The sequence below is a fragment of the Macrobrachium rosenbergii genome, chromosome 2, assembly GCF_040412425.1.
Source record: "Macrobrachium rosenbergii isolate ZJJX-2024 chromosome 2, ASM4041242v1, whole genome shotgun sequence".
NCBI lineage: Eukaryota > Metazoa > Arthropoda > Malacostraca > Decapoda > Palaemonidae > Macrobrachium > Macrobrachium rosenbergii.
Window position 1 is genome coordinate 74,464,682 of NC_089742.1, and position 18,559 is coordinate 74,483,240.

The following is an 18,559-nucleotide window of genomic DNA, read 5'->3' on the forward strand; positions in this document are numbered from 1 at the left end:
GTTTTACGCGCTTTTATGCCGTCCATTCTCTTTGCTTTGGCTTCTCTGGTAATATGGACGGTTGGAGAAATGGTTGAAATACTGTTAGCCATCATAACATGAAAATGTTTCCTGTCGACGGCACTAAGCTATCTGTCTGTCTGCCTGACACACACACACACACACAGAGAGAGAGAGAGAGAGAGACCAAGGGCGGGCGGAAAGGCACACGAAAAATCAACAGCATTTATTGTGGCCGACGGCATTTGGCAATTATCCATTGCATTTTCAGGGCTGCAAAGACACATATAATTCTGTCTAATATAAAGGAACGTCACTACTTAAAATTATAAAGTTAGAAATATATTTCTTAAAATACTATAAAACAAACCTACCCCGTACGTGGCTAAAAAGTGACTAAACACGAAAAAGTAAAATTGGTAGGAAGTAGAAAAAACAGCAGAACAATTACATTATAAACAAGGTGTGACTCCTAAATGCTACAGTCTTCCAGTGTGGCTCCTGAAGTGCGCCTCCAGAGAGGTACAGTCTTCTGATGTGGCTCTAGAAGGGTAGTCTTTCGGAGTTGCTCCAGAAAGGTACAGTCTTCTGGTGTGGCTCCAGAAGGGTACAATCTTGCACTGTGGCTCCAGAAGGTTGCTGTCTTCTGGTGTGGCTCCCGAAGGGTACAGTCTTCCAGTGTGGCTGCAGAAGAGTATAGTCTTCCAGTGTGGCTCCAGAAGGGTACAATCTTTCACTGTGGCGCCAGAAGGTTGCTGTCTTCTGGTGTGGCTCCCGAAGGGTACAGTCTTCCAGTGTGGCTGCAGAAGAGTATAGTCTTCCAATGTGGCTCCAGAAGGGTACAGTCTTTTAAGTGCGGCTCCAGAAGGGTACAGTATTCCGGTTGCATGGAAGGTCTGAAAGAACAAGGGCACCTGTCCCACACTGGGTTTTTCTTAACCACAGAAAATTAAACTGCGACTGGTGGACAGAAGGCCGGAGCGATTAACTGACCTAGGCAACGTGATCGGATCGCTGCCTCTGCCAAAGCTCGGGCTTTGACTAACTGCACCTTCCAGAGGTTGGCGGTGTTGTTGCCTAAAGCATTTATAAAAACGATTCCTAATGTTGATTCTGTTGTGAATTAGTTTTGTAAGCATTTAGGACGCGTTTTTTAAGCTGGATAAGTTTTTAGCTGACGGTAAATAGTCATTAAAGTCCACAAGGGCTTGAAAGACTTTTTTCAGTTTTAGCATACACGCTTTCAAACCACAGCAATAATAGCATTGATGCAGTAATGGCTGCCAGATTCTACAATGATGTTAATAAACTAACACCAGTTATTTGTCTACGTCATATTATATAAATATATATTTTTTTTTCCTATTTTTATCGCTCTCTCCTTTTTGGGCTCTAATTTTTTGGAATTATCCATTTTCATTACCCAGCCAGTTATCTTGTGGAAGTGCTTTACTTGTTTATCTGTCTGTCTCCATATTCACTGAGCTATTTGAGTCTATAGTTGTGCAGTTACTTGTTCCGTTATATTGGCGCCGGTGACCCCGTCAGTTGTGGCATCACATCAAAGATGATTGCAATAACTGTGAAGGTACTGACTTTTCTCTTTGACTAGACATCCGTGTGCTTGTTTGTATGTCTCCCGCATAATTATGTGTAATGGAAATGAGTCATTCAATGAAAAGGCTATTCTTACTGTGAATCACAGAACAAGATGAATAACTGACAAGCACTTCAAATAAGTGTCAATAAAGGTGAACTATAGAACAAAGCAGAAAGGAACAGGAAGAAAGAAAGTCCGTCAAAAACACAAAGTTAGGCAGGGACAGAGACATAAACAAAAAATTGCGCCGAAGTTTCTTCGGCGCAATCGAGTTTTCTGTACAGCATATAACGCTGTATGAAACTCAGCCACGGCCCAGGAAACTATTAGCCGGCCGTGGTGGCCTGTGTTGTTGCGGTGCCAGAGGCACGATCATGGCTAACTTTAACGTTAAATAAAATAAAAAAACACTGAGGCTAGAGGGCTGCAATTTGGTATGTTTGATGATTGGAGGGTGGATGATCAACATACCAATTTGCAGCCCTGTAGCCTCAGTAGTTTTTAAGATCTGAGGGTGGACGGAAAAAGTGCGGACAGACAGACAAAGCCACCTTAGTAGTTTTCTTGTACAGAAAACTAAAACAAGTAGAACATGTGCCGAAGTGTCTTTGGCGCAATCGAGTTTTCTGTACAACGTATAATCAAGGCCACCGAAAATAGATCTATCTTTCGGTGATCTCGGTATAATGCTATATGAGCCGCGGCCCATGAAACTTTAACCACGGGTCGGTGGTGGTCTGCTCTATATCGTTGCCAGATGCACGATTGTGGCTAATTTTAACCTTAAGTAAAATGAAAACTACTGATTCTAGAGGGCTGCAATTTGGTATGTTTGATGATTGGAGGGAAGATGATCAACATATCAATTTGCAGCCCTCTAACCTCAGTAGTTTTTAAGATCTGAGGGCGGACAGAAAACGTGCGGACGGACAGACAAAGCAGGTACAATAGTTTTCTTTTACAGAAAACTAAAAACTAGGTATTTAAATAACGCGTTGTAAATAGACATGAAAAAATAAAAACACCATTTGAGGGGATGTCCAGTAGAATGAAAACGCGTACATGTACTCATTAAAACGTGCATCTACAACGCATTGTTTTGCAGGTGAAAAGGAAGGTCATTCATTATGCGTGCCGTGCGAATGGCGTACGCCGGCCACCTGGCAAAGCGACCATCCAGGTTTTATATGTCGGGGAATCAGGAAGACGAAATGAAGGCTGTGTCACACCAGCGCTTCTTCCCGCATTCTTTAGCATCTTGCCGCCAAACCTTGCACCAACTATCAAAAACCATAGTTCTGTACAATCAAAGCGGCGTATGTTCGTTACAGAAATGACGCGCAATCGAAAATGAGATGTCTATAACTAGTTTGGGTAATTTTCAGCTCTCTCATGCAAATAAACCAATCAGTTATTGGCTGTTGGCCTAAAGTTTCGCTGCAAGAAGCTAAAGATACCGGAAAACCTGTTTGTGTGACACCGCCCTAAGGGGCTATGTAGTTAGGGTACGGGAACACCGAAAGCGGAAGAGAGAGAGAGAGAGAGAGAGAGAGAGAGAGAGAGAGAGAGAGAGAGAGAGAGAGAGAGAGATTGGCCAAGCATGCAAGCAAAGAGAGCTAGACGGCCCTACCCATGGCGGATGACACGACGACTAAGTCGGCATTAACAAGTCAGTTCGTAACCGGAGCTTTTCTTTCATTCCTATGTAATTGGTGCTACAGCAGCAGACTGTAATATTCTTAATTAAATATCTTTTTGCATGCAGGAATTTCCAGTCACCTATACTGTCAGCACACCTACTCAGGATTTGACTTCAAAACTCTTTCAGCAGTTTTCGTTCACCAAACAATGACGCATTCTGTCGTTATGCAAATGGAAATGCGTTGTTCTCATTAGACTATCGTTATTAATCATAAAGACATTAATATAAAAAAAGAATGGCAGGAAGAGATTAAATTCGAGACGGATAAAAGAAACATTTTTTAAAATTCACTTAAATTCCGGGAAGAAGATTAATTTAAAAAAAACTCAAGTTCGAATCCAAAAATTTAGCATGATTACTGACAAAATATATCTAGAATTATTTCTAAAAAAATTACCTAATGGAGGATGTGTGATTGTGTGTGTGTGTATATATATTATATATTATATATATATATATATATATATATATATATATATATATATATATATATATATATATATATATATATGTATATGTGTGTTTGTGTGTGTGTGTTTGTGTGTGTGTGTGTGTGTGTATGCTCGTGTTTATATTCCGTAGGAGTTGTCTAAAACACAAAATAAAAAAGACAGAAGAGTAGTTTCCACTATCTTGCTTTTACTTATGGCGTCACACAATGGCGAGAAAGTCAACTGACTTGCATAGTGGAAAACAGGCGAACGCACAGTATCTCCTCTAACCATCGATCATTACCTAGCTATAAGGCTAATGTTTCGATAAAAGACATTGCTTGGCAGCTTAACGTCAACAAAATCATCGTATGTTACAGCAAGACTGTGAAACATGGGATTTCACGAAATCACTGAAATTTTCAGGGAATTCGTGAAATCGCCAATTCACTTAAGGACATTTGATTCCCGAGGGGCTAGTACTAAACACGGCGAAACAAATTTGATTCCGGGGGCGCTAGTACTAAACACGGAGAAACAGTGTAGATGAATCATATTTTCTCCGTGTTTAGTACTATCCCTCGGGGATCAAATGTTCCTAAGTGAATTGGTGATTTCACGAATTCCCTAAAAACTTCAGGGATTTCGTGAAATCCCTAGCTTCACAATCTTACTGTAACATAAAGATGCATGCGACGGAAGCGAGAAAGGACATCTAAATATGTTACACAAAAATGCATAACACTGTTGCATTAAGCCTACTGTTCGCCAAGAATCCGAAGCTGGGAATTCCAGAGGTTCTTGATAAGTTTAGTCAACAGATAGTCTATTATTTGACAAATGAAGTAAGTCATACATTGATTAAAAAGTAAAAAGGTAATGGTCGTAAATGCAAATGCGATAGTTGATGCACAAATCATTCATAAACAAATATTTTTCACTACTGAAAGTATATAATTATTTCAAGTGTTGGATTAACCTAATTATCCAGAGTGGAGAATGTTAAACGAATTACGAAATATGAAAATAATAAATAATTCACTATACCGTCATTCATGAAAAAATGTATTCATAAATATGCAAAAAACATTTATCATATGTTGGAAAGACTAATCGTGTACTTTCATAGATCATGTTTACAAACGTCACATAAAAGGAAACAGCAGCATTTATAAATGCTGGTAACTTGGAAGGATAACATTAACACCCCTTAGTAACATATTGCTACACTATAAGAGCAAAACGGAAAACCCAGTTGAAATAGGAAAATGACTAGAAACTCGTCTAACATCACCAATACTAATTGTGGGACTGCTTCAAGCACTTAGTATAGAGTTGCCGGATAGTACTTTTATAACTTGTTGTCAGAAAGACTCAGAAGAGCGTTGCAATACTTTTCTGAGTGAGATGAATACAGTGTTCAAGGCATAGGCATATGACAGGAGAGAGAAGATGCTTGAACTCGTGCGTGCACTATCGCGCAAATAATTGCTGAGGGCTTGGGTGAAGGTGCTCTCCAGAAATTTTCGTTCACCAGTGAATAAATTATTCCTCGGACATACGTATGGAACATCAATTTTCCTCTTTAAATAAGATTGCCAGTTACACAATGAGTGTGATTCTAAAAAAAAAAAAAAAAAAAGAGAGAGCTTAAATACGAAGTTCCAAGGAACAGTCAAGGAAAGAGTCAAATGAAAGATAAAACAATTTTTGTTTATATTTCTTTTTTCGTATACTTAAACTAAAAATAATTGAATGATAATCCCAAATATATTTTTTATATATATATATATATATATATATATATATATATATATATATATATATATATATATATATATATATATATATATATATGTGTGTGTGTGTGTGTGTGTGTGTGTGTGTGGCACCCTTATCAAGTGGATTTCTTTCATTTTCTTAAAAGACCACCATGCTCATCAGTGGAGAGTGTCTTACCATAGCAATTGACTTTCTTCCAGAAATCATCGGCTACTGGACAATTTTGTCAAGCAAACCGTAGCCTCTCTTGTGTGTGTTTCCCTGTTATGAAGGGGTTTCTTGGCAGGAATATGGTGAGATATCTTGCTCGTAACCCCATATAACCTGTTACGAACGGTTTGGGCATCAACTTGAAGGTCTTATTCTCTCAAGATAGCAACAGCAGTTGTCGGGGGGTTTAGGCGAGCTGCTGCAATGGTTCCGATGATCTTCTTCAACAGTGGTGCAACGGGGTCATCCACTCTTTTTCAGTGTACAGTATTTATATTTCCTCTTTCTCTCTGTATCCATCTATACACGGTTGTTCTATTATGCCAAGCTGCCGACCAACCTCCGATAGAAACATTAACCTTATATAAGCCAGCTAATGATCGATGACCCGAGAGATAATGTGGTGCGGCTGCTTCTGTTATCCATGTTATCGGTGCAAGGGGCGATATAGTATAACTTTCCCTCCCAATGTGACGTCATACAATAACATATGCGCTATGAGATTCTGTGTGTGTTTTTGGACAACGATTGTGGAAGATTTATTTCTCTCTTTATTTACATAATAATTTGTTGATGATTATTCAGTATTATATTTTCGTTAATATGCTTTATACTTGGATTCGAATTATAGATTTTTCATCGACTCTTTTACCCAACCCCTCTGACGAAAAATTTTTCAGAATGTTTCGTCATTTTTCATTATATGGCTTTTTCACTCCCCATTCTTTTTCATATTCCTATACGTATTATTGATGACCATAGTCTTTTATATAACAAGAGAATAAATTGTTGTTAAGTGTGATTAGTATTTGCCGCTTGTACTTTGCAATGAGCTCTGCACTAACCACAGAGCGTCAATAACAACCTATGATGAGCTGCCAGGTAGTGCTATATTTACACCATATTAAGCCCTTGTCCGAATAATTCTGAAAAGGTAACAAAACTTTTTCCGTGACGATGGATTTTTCCTTTGGTTTGTGTTCAGGCAGATATCGTTATATACAGTATCATTATTTCCATGCGTTATTCTCATATATTCGTCAAACGAATATTTTCCGGCGTGTGTGTCCTTAGTCTTATACTGATTTTTTATAATGGTTATTGTTGTGATTTTCGGTAAACTAAAAAAAATTATTGCAGCGCTCTCCAAAATCTTTTTGACGTCAACCAATGAAAGTATTATCTGGCAACTTCAACTAGGCACATGGGCCAACTCGACAGCAGCTGTTGCAGTTGATATATTTGACGAATTTCTCGGATTTTCCCATTTCAGGTGGAGTTTACGTGTTACTCCGATTTTATAGCAATATAATATTATGATTTAAAGGATGATAACATTATACTTCCAAGGCCATCAGAATCTGTAACTATTTCTATTTGCTTTTAAGTGACATTTGTAAATACAGGTCTGTGAAAGTACACGATGTGCCTTTGCAATCTTACAATTATGACTTCCGTCAAATTTTGTGTGCATAATGTTAGGAAGAATACTTTTCATGAATGGTATTGTAGTGAATTATCTATTATTAACATATCGTGTAATTCATTTTATATTATTTGAGATCTGCAGGTCAACCCAACTTTTTGGTGTAAAATAACTAAACATTTTCTGTAGTGTTAATAAAAAAAATTATTAGGTCTTGGGTAGAATGACAACTCTGCAAACCGACCATTCTCTCTCTCTCTCTCTCTCTCTCTCTCTCTCTCTCTCTCTCTCTCGTAGTATATTGTTTGTGTATGGTTTGAACATCAACCTGAATGTAACTGGGTCACACAATTAGTACTGGTGATGTATTTAGAAGCGTTCCCAGCATTTTCCTATTTCAGCTGGGTTTTCCGTTTTGCTCTTCTAGTGCAGCAGTGTTACTAAGGAGTGTTAATATTATACTTCCAAGGCTACCAGCACTTATAACATAGGCCTATGAAAGTATACTATTAGTCTTTCCAACATAGCTGTTGTAATATATGATAAATGTTGTTTGCATACTAGTAATGTTATGAATACATTTTTTTCCTGAATGACGGTATAGTGAATTATCTATTCTTTTCATATTTCGTAATTCGTTTAACATTCTCCATTCTGGATAATTAAGTCATTCTTCATTCTGGATAATTAAATACTTGAAATAATCATGTACAGTACTTCAGTAGTGAAAAATAAAGCAAATGATCTATCTTAGGTAAGGTTAACAGACAGTTCACCTAACTACCTTATTTGCATTTACGACCATTACCTTTTTACTTTTTAATCAATATATGACTTACTTTCGCTTATCTAGTAATAAACTACCTAGTGACTCAGCTTTGCCAAGAACCATTAGAACTCCCAGTTTCGTATTCTTGGCGAACAGTAGGCTTAATGCAACAGGGTCACGCAATTCTAGATTCCCTCTTTAAAGATTAGAATATTTTGAGTAATTAGCACTCTCATGAGACGTATATGGCGATGCTGAATTTCAGTGGACCTTCTCTCTCCAGTAACCATAGTGGGCGAGTTTAAACATCTTCCTCTGAACAGCTTCATGTATTCCACTCTTGATGTCAATGTTGTCAACGGGAGAAGTTGTTTCATCATAGGCAACAGGCTCAAAGAAACATCATGATCGCCGTGGTTACGATCGCTGGGGTTATGTAGAGAAAGCCTTCCTCGAACCAGAGTTATCAAGAGCTCGAGCTGCATGACGCTCACAATGCTGCTGACTCCCTGTGACTGATGAAAAAATAGGCTCAGCCCTACCCGTGATTCGCTTTGACTCTGACTCGCCGTGAATCGCTTTGACTCGACTTGTTCGGTGTAAGCGATTTTTGCAAAAATGCATTTATTGAATTAATTACAGGAGAGTCAAGGTAAGTCTTGACTCGTCTCGTCTCAACTCGTTCGATGTAAAGTCAGCCTAACTGCCGATCATTCATAGTGAGGACAGGACACACCATGCATTGGCACCATTAAGTAAAGTATCAAAGCACCGGTAATTTCATACATCGGTGGGTCTCAGCAGCAGACAGACAGATGCATGTACAAAAGTTTGATGCCATCACTGCAGATGTACTGAGAAGGCTTTATTGGGTATGGCTCATTACTGCAGGATGCCAACATGGAAAATGTATTTTGGCATACAAACAGTTTCTTTGAATCTTGTGAGAAAGTAACTCGACTTTACATCCCAATAACTTTTTGTTTTGCCCAAGATAAACTGATTTTGTTGGATACCACTTAACATGGGAATAATAGCAGCCATTAAGTAAGATGCTACCTGCAGTTCGAGGCTTCCCCAAGCTAGAGCACTTATCTATCAATGGTATTAAGTGGGGTTCGAACTATTCAGTCAGCTGGCCGGCCTCATTCATGAACACTTCCCTGATATTGTCATCATAATGGAAAGGAAAAAGAATCAACTTCGCAAGTGGATAGGGGCCACGTTTCAAGTATTAAGAGTCAAGACTGACCAAGCTAAAACTGCTTTAAAACCAATGGCTAACAAACTGTATGCATAATAGTTTATATATCAAGGCCTATTGCATTCTTGGTTCACTTAAGTAAAGATGTTTTAGATTTTGTAATGCTTTAACACTTGTGTGAGTATGTGCGTATGTATATGTACATAATCAAATCCCTACTTGGCCGTCCCAGTGAAAAGAAACTACTGTAGCACTAAGTGGCATCAGGCAACTTACAACAGATTAATCAAATTATGTTGTAATTGAAGGAATATTGTCTGTAGATATAAGGTATTTGTATATATGGTAGTAGGAAAAGCAGCACGCTTTTCTTACAAGAATGGCCTAACTTATTTATAAGTAATAGATCGATGGTCACAGTGAAGCAATCGGGGGTAATAAACTCAAATGAACTGTAAATCCCAGGGATATTCGATATAGATTTCAAGCCGAATATATCACAGGTAAAGAAATGCTGCTGCTGTTGACAAAAACGCCACACCAAGTATTGAAGGAAAGCAACGGAAGATTAAAACGTCAGCAGTAATCCCACTTACATTACTGCATTGCTGTATGTTATTTATGACGACACCAGCTTCCACTCAGCATAGTTTAGTTACTTTATATAAAAGTGTCAAAGCATCTAAAACCCCTGTTCGGTTCCAAGATAACGAGAGATACCAATTGAAGATTAGTTTAAAATCATGACCCTAGTACAGTATATCTAAGGCTTTAGTTGTAGTGTCTTCCTTTATACATTTTTTTTGTCCCTTTTTGTGTTTTTCTCATTATTGTATTATTTTCTGTGAATTTATCATGAATTATTTCGTTTTATATCAATAATACAAGGTTTATGCATATAGAATCGCATTATTCTCACTTTGAGTAGACTTGCTCTTATCAAATTGGAGTCTCTTTACTGTTGTATTAAATAATTTCTCGGCCTCGCGTACAATACCTGGTTTGTCACCTGGGTCTAGGAGCAGCGGAATGATATCAACCTACAGCGACTCCTTTTTTTTTTTTTTTTTTTTTTTTTTTTTTTTTTGAGCGTTATGAACTTTGGCACAAAGAGTGGGTACTGCTGTGGATGTGGAAGATGGAAAATTATGGTACAATTAAGGTCTTTCCCAGACCACTATTTCGTAAACCTGTCTAATCTGTTACAGGCCGGCTTCACAGAAACACTACCGATGAATGAGCACTGTACAAGGCTTAACAATTAAGTTGGAGGATGATCTCTGCACACATCCAAGTTTAGAAGCTTTCTTCTACAAAAATAGCTGTCATTTGTGAAAAGTCAAGCCTACTGGCTGTTTCTGAAGCCTAAGTTGGTTTACAAGACAGGAGAAAATAAGTCACCAGCCTGGCCTAAGAACGCCTGCATCATGTCTGTATTTCGTTGCTCTCGTCTGTAGCTGAAGTATCTGGAGGGTAGAAGTTTCCTGCAAAAGTAACTGGTACATCTGACTTGCAAAATGAACAGAAGGAATGCTGAGGGTCAGAGTAAAGAGCAGAAGGTTCCTGCAAGTTAGCCACAGCACAATGAGCCATACCAAAGACACTCCATCCTTTTTCATCATGACAGACCCAAGTTGGCCTATTACATCTGTCAAAATAAAAGTTATGAAATGGATTAATATTATTATTTTTTATTGTTTGGCGTAGTTCCAAAATACCACTGTTGTGTTGCAGAACTAATAAAATCTTTAAATACACTATTTCCGTGTAGATGCTTATTTTTGAGAATTTGTTTACTAAGATGTTAGTGAGATTTTATTATATTTTATTTTATTTATGTTTCAAGGCATGTCAGTATGACTTTCTTAGAAGTTTTACATAATCTGTTTGTTTAAGATATTCCCAGGCTGAGTTGGTCAAGATTATGTAATATCTACCTTCAGTGGGTGCGTGCATGTGTATATCAGAACTTTCGAAAGCTGAAGCAATAATATAAGTAGCATCCCATGGTTGGCAAAGCTAAACAAGACCAGGGAAGAGCAAAACGTGAAAAGGACAAGACAAGATGAGATCAAGACAAGGCAGGTCCCAAATCTTCAGTCAGTTCCCAAAGACAGGAAGAATACAGTGCTCTCAATTCAACAAACACTTTAGTGTTTGCTCCAAGAGTGGAGCCATCCAATAGAAAATCCCTGATCACCACTTCATGGTTTAATCCCACCAGGTATAAAGCCATTGGCCACTGTCACTTAGGTACCTTACCCTCACACTGTATGGCAAAAATTGGCGACTATGACAAAATATTATAATTAAGAGGGAGTGGTTTGATGTGATTTTACTGTTAGCCTAAAGTTTAAGTATATTTCAGCTTGGCATCATCAGACATAGTGAAGCTTATGTAGCTAGTCAGGGAGATGGGTTTGGAAGGCCCAGAATTCAAGGATTTCGTAACAGAGCAGCAAGATCTGGCCACTGCTGAGTGACAGGCATCAACCGCAGAAGCTGAAATACAGAGGGAAGAGGCTGAAAACCAGCGTTCACATGAACTTCACGTGTTAAAACTCAGGCAGGAATTAGAAGGGGAAATCCAAAGAGGCAAGTAAGCAGCACTGGCACCCCTGTAGTTAGTGCAAAGCCCAAGTTACCTAGATTTGATGTGAAGCACAACGAATGGAGCAGCAGCACCTGTCATCAAAACGAGAGATGACTGAGTGTGCCCATCAGTGAAAAGGAAGCCGATGAGGACAAGGTAATTCTGGATGAGGGCTGGTTTGAAATTTGATGTTGAAATTAGCAACAGCCTAAGCAAGCAGCAGAAGAAGTAATATAGCAGTTACTGGAAAGACCTTGCTGGGAGAACAACGCCTTGAAATGATGACACAGCAGCCAGTCAGAGTAAAAATAAATCATTTACTGTATGCTACTAGAAAACTGATTCAGAAAGGATTTGAGATGCTAGAAATGCGTATTGTTGAAAAGTCAACTCCTGCATACGTAAACAGTAGTAATGGTGTGAAAAAAAGGATGAATTAAGCAGGTTGTGTGTGGAATACCATCGAACAAATGTTATAACTAATTTTGACAACGAACCAATGAGAAAGAGCTTTGAAGGTGAAACTTTATAACAAGTGATTTTTCACCAAGGCAGACTTGAGCAAGGGATATTGACAGTTCCTGAGGGGAAAAGTATTGATAGAGAAGACTGCTTTCACACTTTCAAATGTTACCATTTCAAGAGGATGCTTAACAGCAACTTTCAACAAGGTGATAAGTAAGCCTCTAGCTGAAGCTAAAGAACGCTGTCCATCTTGTGGGCATGTTAACTCGTGCAACATTCTGGGAAAACACGCTGAGGGACTCAAGGACCTATTCCAGAATAGGGGAAACAGGACTGACTATCCGACTTCCAAGTCTTACATCGGATGTAGGGAAGTGGAATTCCTTAGAGACAAGGATAGCCAAGGATGAGGTAAACCATAGACCAAGACAAGTGAGAGCATCCCTAGGATTGACAGGCTACAATATCAACTGTGTGAGTAACTACACAAATCTTGCAGTGCCTTAAACTGATCTAGTGAAGAAGGAAAGACCGAACACAAGGGAGTGGAAGGAACCTTTAGGTGATGCACCGATACTGTGAGTACTAGTCTTCAATAAGACTTTCACAGCGAAAATGGATGCATTTAATGAAGGACTAAGATGCAAGAGTTTGCAGATGGCACATTTCCAAGAAGAACGATTGCAACTACTGCACAGTTGAATATGAATACCTAGCAGTAATATCTGCAGTTAAGAGATTCCATTCGTACCTGTATGGGTTAGATTCCCTGATAAGGAAAGATCTCAAGCCACTTGCTTGTATCCAACGATGCAACACAAAGTCCAAGGATCAATTGTCAAGTGAAGAACATTCCAGGAAAGCTCTGTCAGTGCAGATTACACCAGCAAACGAAATTCAAAGAATTGAGATAATTTTTCATGCGTGGGTTTGTTATCAAATATCAATTATGAGATGGATTTCCCTTTTCTTTTGTATAGTTCTCCAAATACCATTTCTATGTTGCAGTTTTGAGAATAGCTGAAATCCTTAATTTTTTGTATTGTTCTGGAAATTCAGTTAAACAGTTTAATTTCGTATAGACCCTTATTTTTGAGAGTTTAATTCTTCAGTTAGATGTTGGTGAAATTTTTACATGTTTCTGTTACGTTTAAAAGCATATCAATATGATTTTCTTAAAATTTTCCATAGTCTTTTCAAGATATTGCCAGGTTGATTTGACCGTGATTATATAATATCTACCCTCTGTTGGTATGTGTATATATATATATATGCCAAACTTTCGGGAGCTGGCGAGGCAGATAAGACAGACAGACAGAGAGAGAGAGAGAGAGAGAGAGAGAGAGAGAGAGAGAGAGAGAGACAAGACAAGACAAAACAAGGCAACACTCGAGTCTCTTGACATCTCACGCATATAGAATGAAGGATATAGTGTTTTCAGTTTAATAAAACTATTTTAGAGTTTAACTTCAAAAGAGGAGGCATTCTAAGGGCAATCTCTGACTATCACTTCCACAAGTCCAATCAGCCAGAAGTTAATGTTACCTCTGGGATTCCAGTCACTGATAATGTATTGTAAATAAACTTTACATTTTTTAGATGTACATCTTGCTGTAATTGCTTCAAGTATAAAGCCATTGGCTTTATGCTCTTCTTAAGTTTCCTTCCCCACACGCTTTGTGACAACATTCATACCCTTCCCTACATCGACAACTTCAATAATGCTGTCAGATACAATTGTAAGAATTTTCAACCATGACCCATGCACCTAACCTCAATCATATAAAATATCAAACACCATTTCGAGACGGCTGTCTTCTGTCTCTACATGATTTCTAGGTAATCAGTGATATCATAAGCAGTAAGATCAACAACAATTTCCTTGTCATCCAACAGTATTGCACAAATTATATTTCTCCAAACCTCCTACTGTGTGGAATCGACGTGTATAACCTACTCCTCATCAACATCTGTTTCCAGAACAACTAAACACTCCTTTTTGTCCCTTTACAACATAGTTTTACATGATAACCTGTAAGTTCAGTTGCAGATGCAGTAATGAGTAGAAAAAGCAATCCTTTGATCTTGCTGTCTTTTGAACATGAGTAACAGAATGCTGCGGAGCATTATTCAGTAAGATAACAGCCCTTTCCTTTTCAAGCACAATCTTCCACCTTTCCTTTTAATCACGATAAATCTCATGATGTGCAAGTTGCAGAAACCACTAAAAACTATTTTTGCGCGAACCATTAAGTCAAGGTTTTACGCAATGAACTGGCAAATAGTTCAACATCTTTTTCAGGAACATAGGCTTCATTACTTTGCTAACAAGCGTGGGTTCTAGTGGTAACTTTCATCTGCCCAGAAAGTTGTCTGCCTAGTTACGCGTCACACCACTGTTTGGGGCCAAAAGCTCTGTAGTGAGGTATTCCACTCAGTCCTCGCTCTTCAGCTTTTGTCTTATGAGCAAAGAAGATCCTTTAAGGAGGTTTAAAAACTTAAAAAAAAAAAAGAGCTGCGTGAAAGAAGTTGAAAAGTAACATTTCTCTGTTTCTTCTCTCTCTTTTTTTTTTTTTTTTTACTCAGTAGGATAAGCAAGACTTTAACTTCATTTGGCATTGGGATATTACAAGTTCTGGCAATGAAAGGAGATTGAAATTCCTTACAAAGAGCGTTGCCTCTTCCCCAGATCGATGTTCAAATCGCAAATATATATATATATATATATATATATATATATATATATATATATATATATATATATATATATATATATATATATATATATATAAATATTTAAAATATATATATATATATATATATATATATATATATATATATATATATATATATTTATATATATATATATATATTTATATATATATATATATATATATATATATATATTTATATTTAAATATATATATATATATATATGCATATATATATATATATGTATATATTTATTTATTTATTTATTTATTTATTTATTTATTTATATAAACACGCACGTTCCATTCTCTCTGAAAAGGAATACATGGGTAACTATTGCATTTTGAGGCATCCGCTTACAAGGCACTTTTCATCTCTACCAGTTCAGTTTCTTTGAAAAAAAGTAAGTGTGGTTTACAGAATACGTTGAATGGCGTTAATTATGAGTGGATACATAATATCGTATTGAAGAATTTTGTAATTCGTGATCAAATTTTCTATGCAGAGAACGCCATTTACTCGCAGTGTACGTGACGAAAACGGAGAGAATACATTTCCATGGAGAAGCTTATACTTATGGAGACCGTGTCACTTATTCATGCTTTTGAAGATCTTCAAATATTTCAAAAGAGTACACATAGACGCAGAATAGTTTTTATATGAAACAAAGCAAACTACCAAAGTACAAGGCCTATTTAGTTTCTCTCTCTCTCTCTCTCTCTCTCTCTCTCTCTCTCTCTCTCTCTCTCTCTCTCTCTCTCTCTCTCTCTGGCCATTGGGCCTGGTCAGTGCTTTGATGGATATCCGCCAAGAAAAGACAGACGTCGTCAGTACATGATTTCCTGGAAAATAATTATATAGATATATATATTATATATGTGTGCGTGTGCGTAATTATTTTCCAGGAAGTTTTGTACTGACGATGTCCGTCTTTTCTTGGCGGTTATCCGTCAAAGCACTAACCAGGCCCAATAACCACAGAGAGAGAGAGAGAGAGAGAGAGAGAGAGAGAGAGAGAGAGAGAGAGAGAGAGAGAGAGAGAGAGAGAACTAAATTGGCCTTGGACTTTGGTAGTTTGCTTTGTTTTATATAAAAACTATTCTGCTTCCATGTATATTCTTTTGGAATATTTGAAGATCTTCAAAAACATGAATAAGTGACACGATCTCCATAAGGATAAGCTTCTCCATGGAAAATATTCTCTCCGTTTCGTCATGTAGCCTACACTGCGAGTACATGACGTTCTCTGCATAAAAAAGAATTTCACGAAGTACAGAATCCCTCGGTATGATATTATGTATCATAATTAACGCCATTCAACGTATTCTGTAAACCGCATTCACTTTTTTTCAAAGAATACACTTAACTGGTGGAGATAAATAGTGCCTCGTAAGCATTTGCCTCAAAATGCAATAGTTACCCATATGTTACTTGTCAGAGAGAATGGAAGTGAATGCGTTTGACATAAGTTTAATCATATCACCATAAACTAACCACTTTCGAATGCTGCAATTATGCTCATCAAGAATGTATTGGATTTAGATGAATATACATTAAAATATATGCATTATCAAAGTCACTAAGAATAATTTTTGAGGGGTCAGGATTTGTGCTAAGACGCATCTACTCACCGAGTTCAGTCTTCACGATCGTCAAGTCAGTAGTTGACAGTACGTGAACGTAAGAGGTGGACAATGCGTTACATCGACTTAGAAAAATATTTCTTGTGGTTTAAATACCTCGAATAATGAATAGTTTGTTTGTTAATTATATAAAGTGATATTCTGTGAGGTAACAACAGTGAAAATGACTGCGAATGGGCCATTTTTTCAAAGTTATTTTCGTTAAAAAGAAAAAATATTTCTACGCTTTCTGGTGACCCGCGCAATTCGCGACAAGCACCTGTAATTTTCGGTAGTTTGGATTTGGAGTGAGATGGTAAGTTTTTGTTTATATTTATTTATTTATTTACCTTTCATCCAGCTTGATTAGACAAGGACATACTAAACTCACGAGGACCATTCACTGAATTTGAATTCAAATATTTATACTTCAATTCATTATCCAGTATTGAATTTTAAGATGATTGTTAGTTATTACGGATGGCTACCCTTAGTTTTTGCTGTCTTCTGGAGGTCGCAAATTCAATTTCTCAGGCGACAGTTCTTGTACATACGGAATCTTTTCATAATTTGTCATTGATTCGTAATTTGGTGGATGAATCGTTCGTGTAGTTGGAGCTATGACTCTTGAAGGTTTTAGAATGGAGTGAAAATTTTTTAATGAAACGATAGTGCAATCGTAAGAACGCATTAAGATGTAAATGAGCGGTATTGTGAAACAGTTAGTTCGAGGGAAAAAAAAGTCATACAAACGTTTCTAGGAATTATAGTTTGTGATGGTTTGACATTTTGAATCGCCAGAAGTGAAACACAGGCTTGACTGTATTAACTTCTACGAAAATGGTGAGAGTTATGGCTTTGTTTTGTTATAAATGCGACGAAAATATAATAACAAGGAAAACTATTTTTCAAAATGTTTTTGCCAGTTATTCGTTTACAGATATATATATATATATATATATTATATATATATATATATTATATATATATAATATATATATTATATATATAGGCTATATATATATATATATATATATATATATATATATATATATATATATATATATATATTATATATATATATATATATATATATATATATATATATATTATATACAGTATATATATATATATATATATACTATATATATATATATATATATATATATATATATATATATATATATATATATATATATATATATTGAGGAGGCGATTTTGTTGTACGAACGGAGGTGTGATTAGATGTATTACTGAGATATACAATAATACATTCATTTAGTTATATTTTATTTTCAACATACTGGAATATCTGCGACACTGTTTTGGTCAGTGCTTTGTCACAGATGTCTTAATGAGTGGTCTAACGCCTGTTGGAGACCATAGGCCTAGTCATGCAAAATTTTTTCAGAATTAGTGTTGTATCAGAGCATCCGTCCCGTAACCATTCTATTATGGGTTGTTGAGTTCCCTTGCTGGATTGTAACGCCAGTTTTAGTAACCATACATCAATCAGTCAATCCCTTGCTGCAGTTAGATTTGCAATCTTTCCATCGAAATATATGTCTTCTCACTGATAGTGTTCATATAAGATTTTTTTAATGTTCAAAACTCCCAGTCACTCACCCACCCTCAATCTTCCACTCCAGTTATAGGCTATATTCTTTTACTGAACTTTGCTTCCTTTGACCACCTTTTCTGGGCCACCCAACTGAGTGCTACTGGTTTCAGTGTGGCGCAACATCAGTTCATGACAAAACTTGAACCAGTCGTTTGCTGTGTGGTTAAAAAAAAAAAAAAACGCTACATCAGCAACGTTGTCATGATTACACCTTACTTAAGGTAAACTACCAGTGCAGACACAATATTTTTTCCCAGATTACGTATACATTTTCAAACGACGTTACCTTGAGCTCAGAAATATGTAACCTAAATCACACTACAACTAGATGTTCCATATTCAACCTTATCAAATTAAATTTGTTCTCTTCTCTCTCTCTCTCTCTCTCTCTCTCTCTCTCTCTCTCTCTCTCTCTCTTATTT

General features: G+C 36.9%; 1 protein-coding gene across 1 annotated transcript in view; it reads left to right on the forward strand.

The window, feature by feature from the left end:
* The first annotated feature begins 16,553 nt into the window (after positions 1 to 16,553).
* Positions 16,554 to 18,559, forward strand: part of LOC136848672 (uro-adherence factor A-like) — a 195,755-nt gene continuing 193,749 nt past the window's right edge. The window contains exon 1 of the mRNA XM_067121127.1: positions 16,554 to 16,832. The gene's annotated coding sequence lies outside the window, so the exon portion shown is untranslated. The remainder of the gene's footprint in view (positions 16,833 to 18,559) is intronic.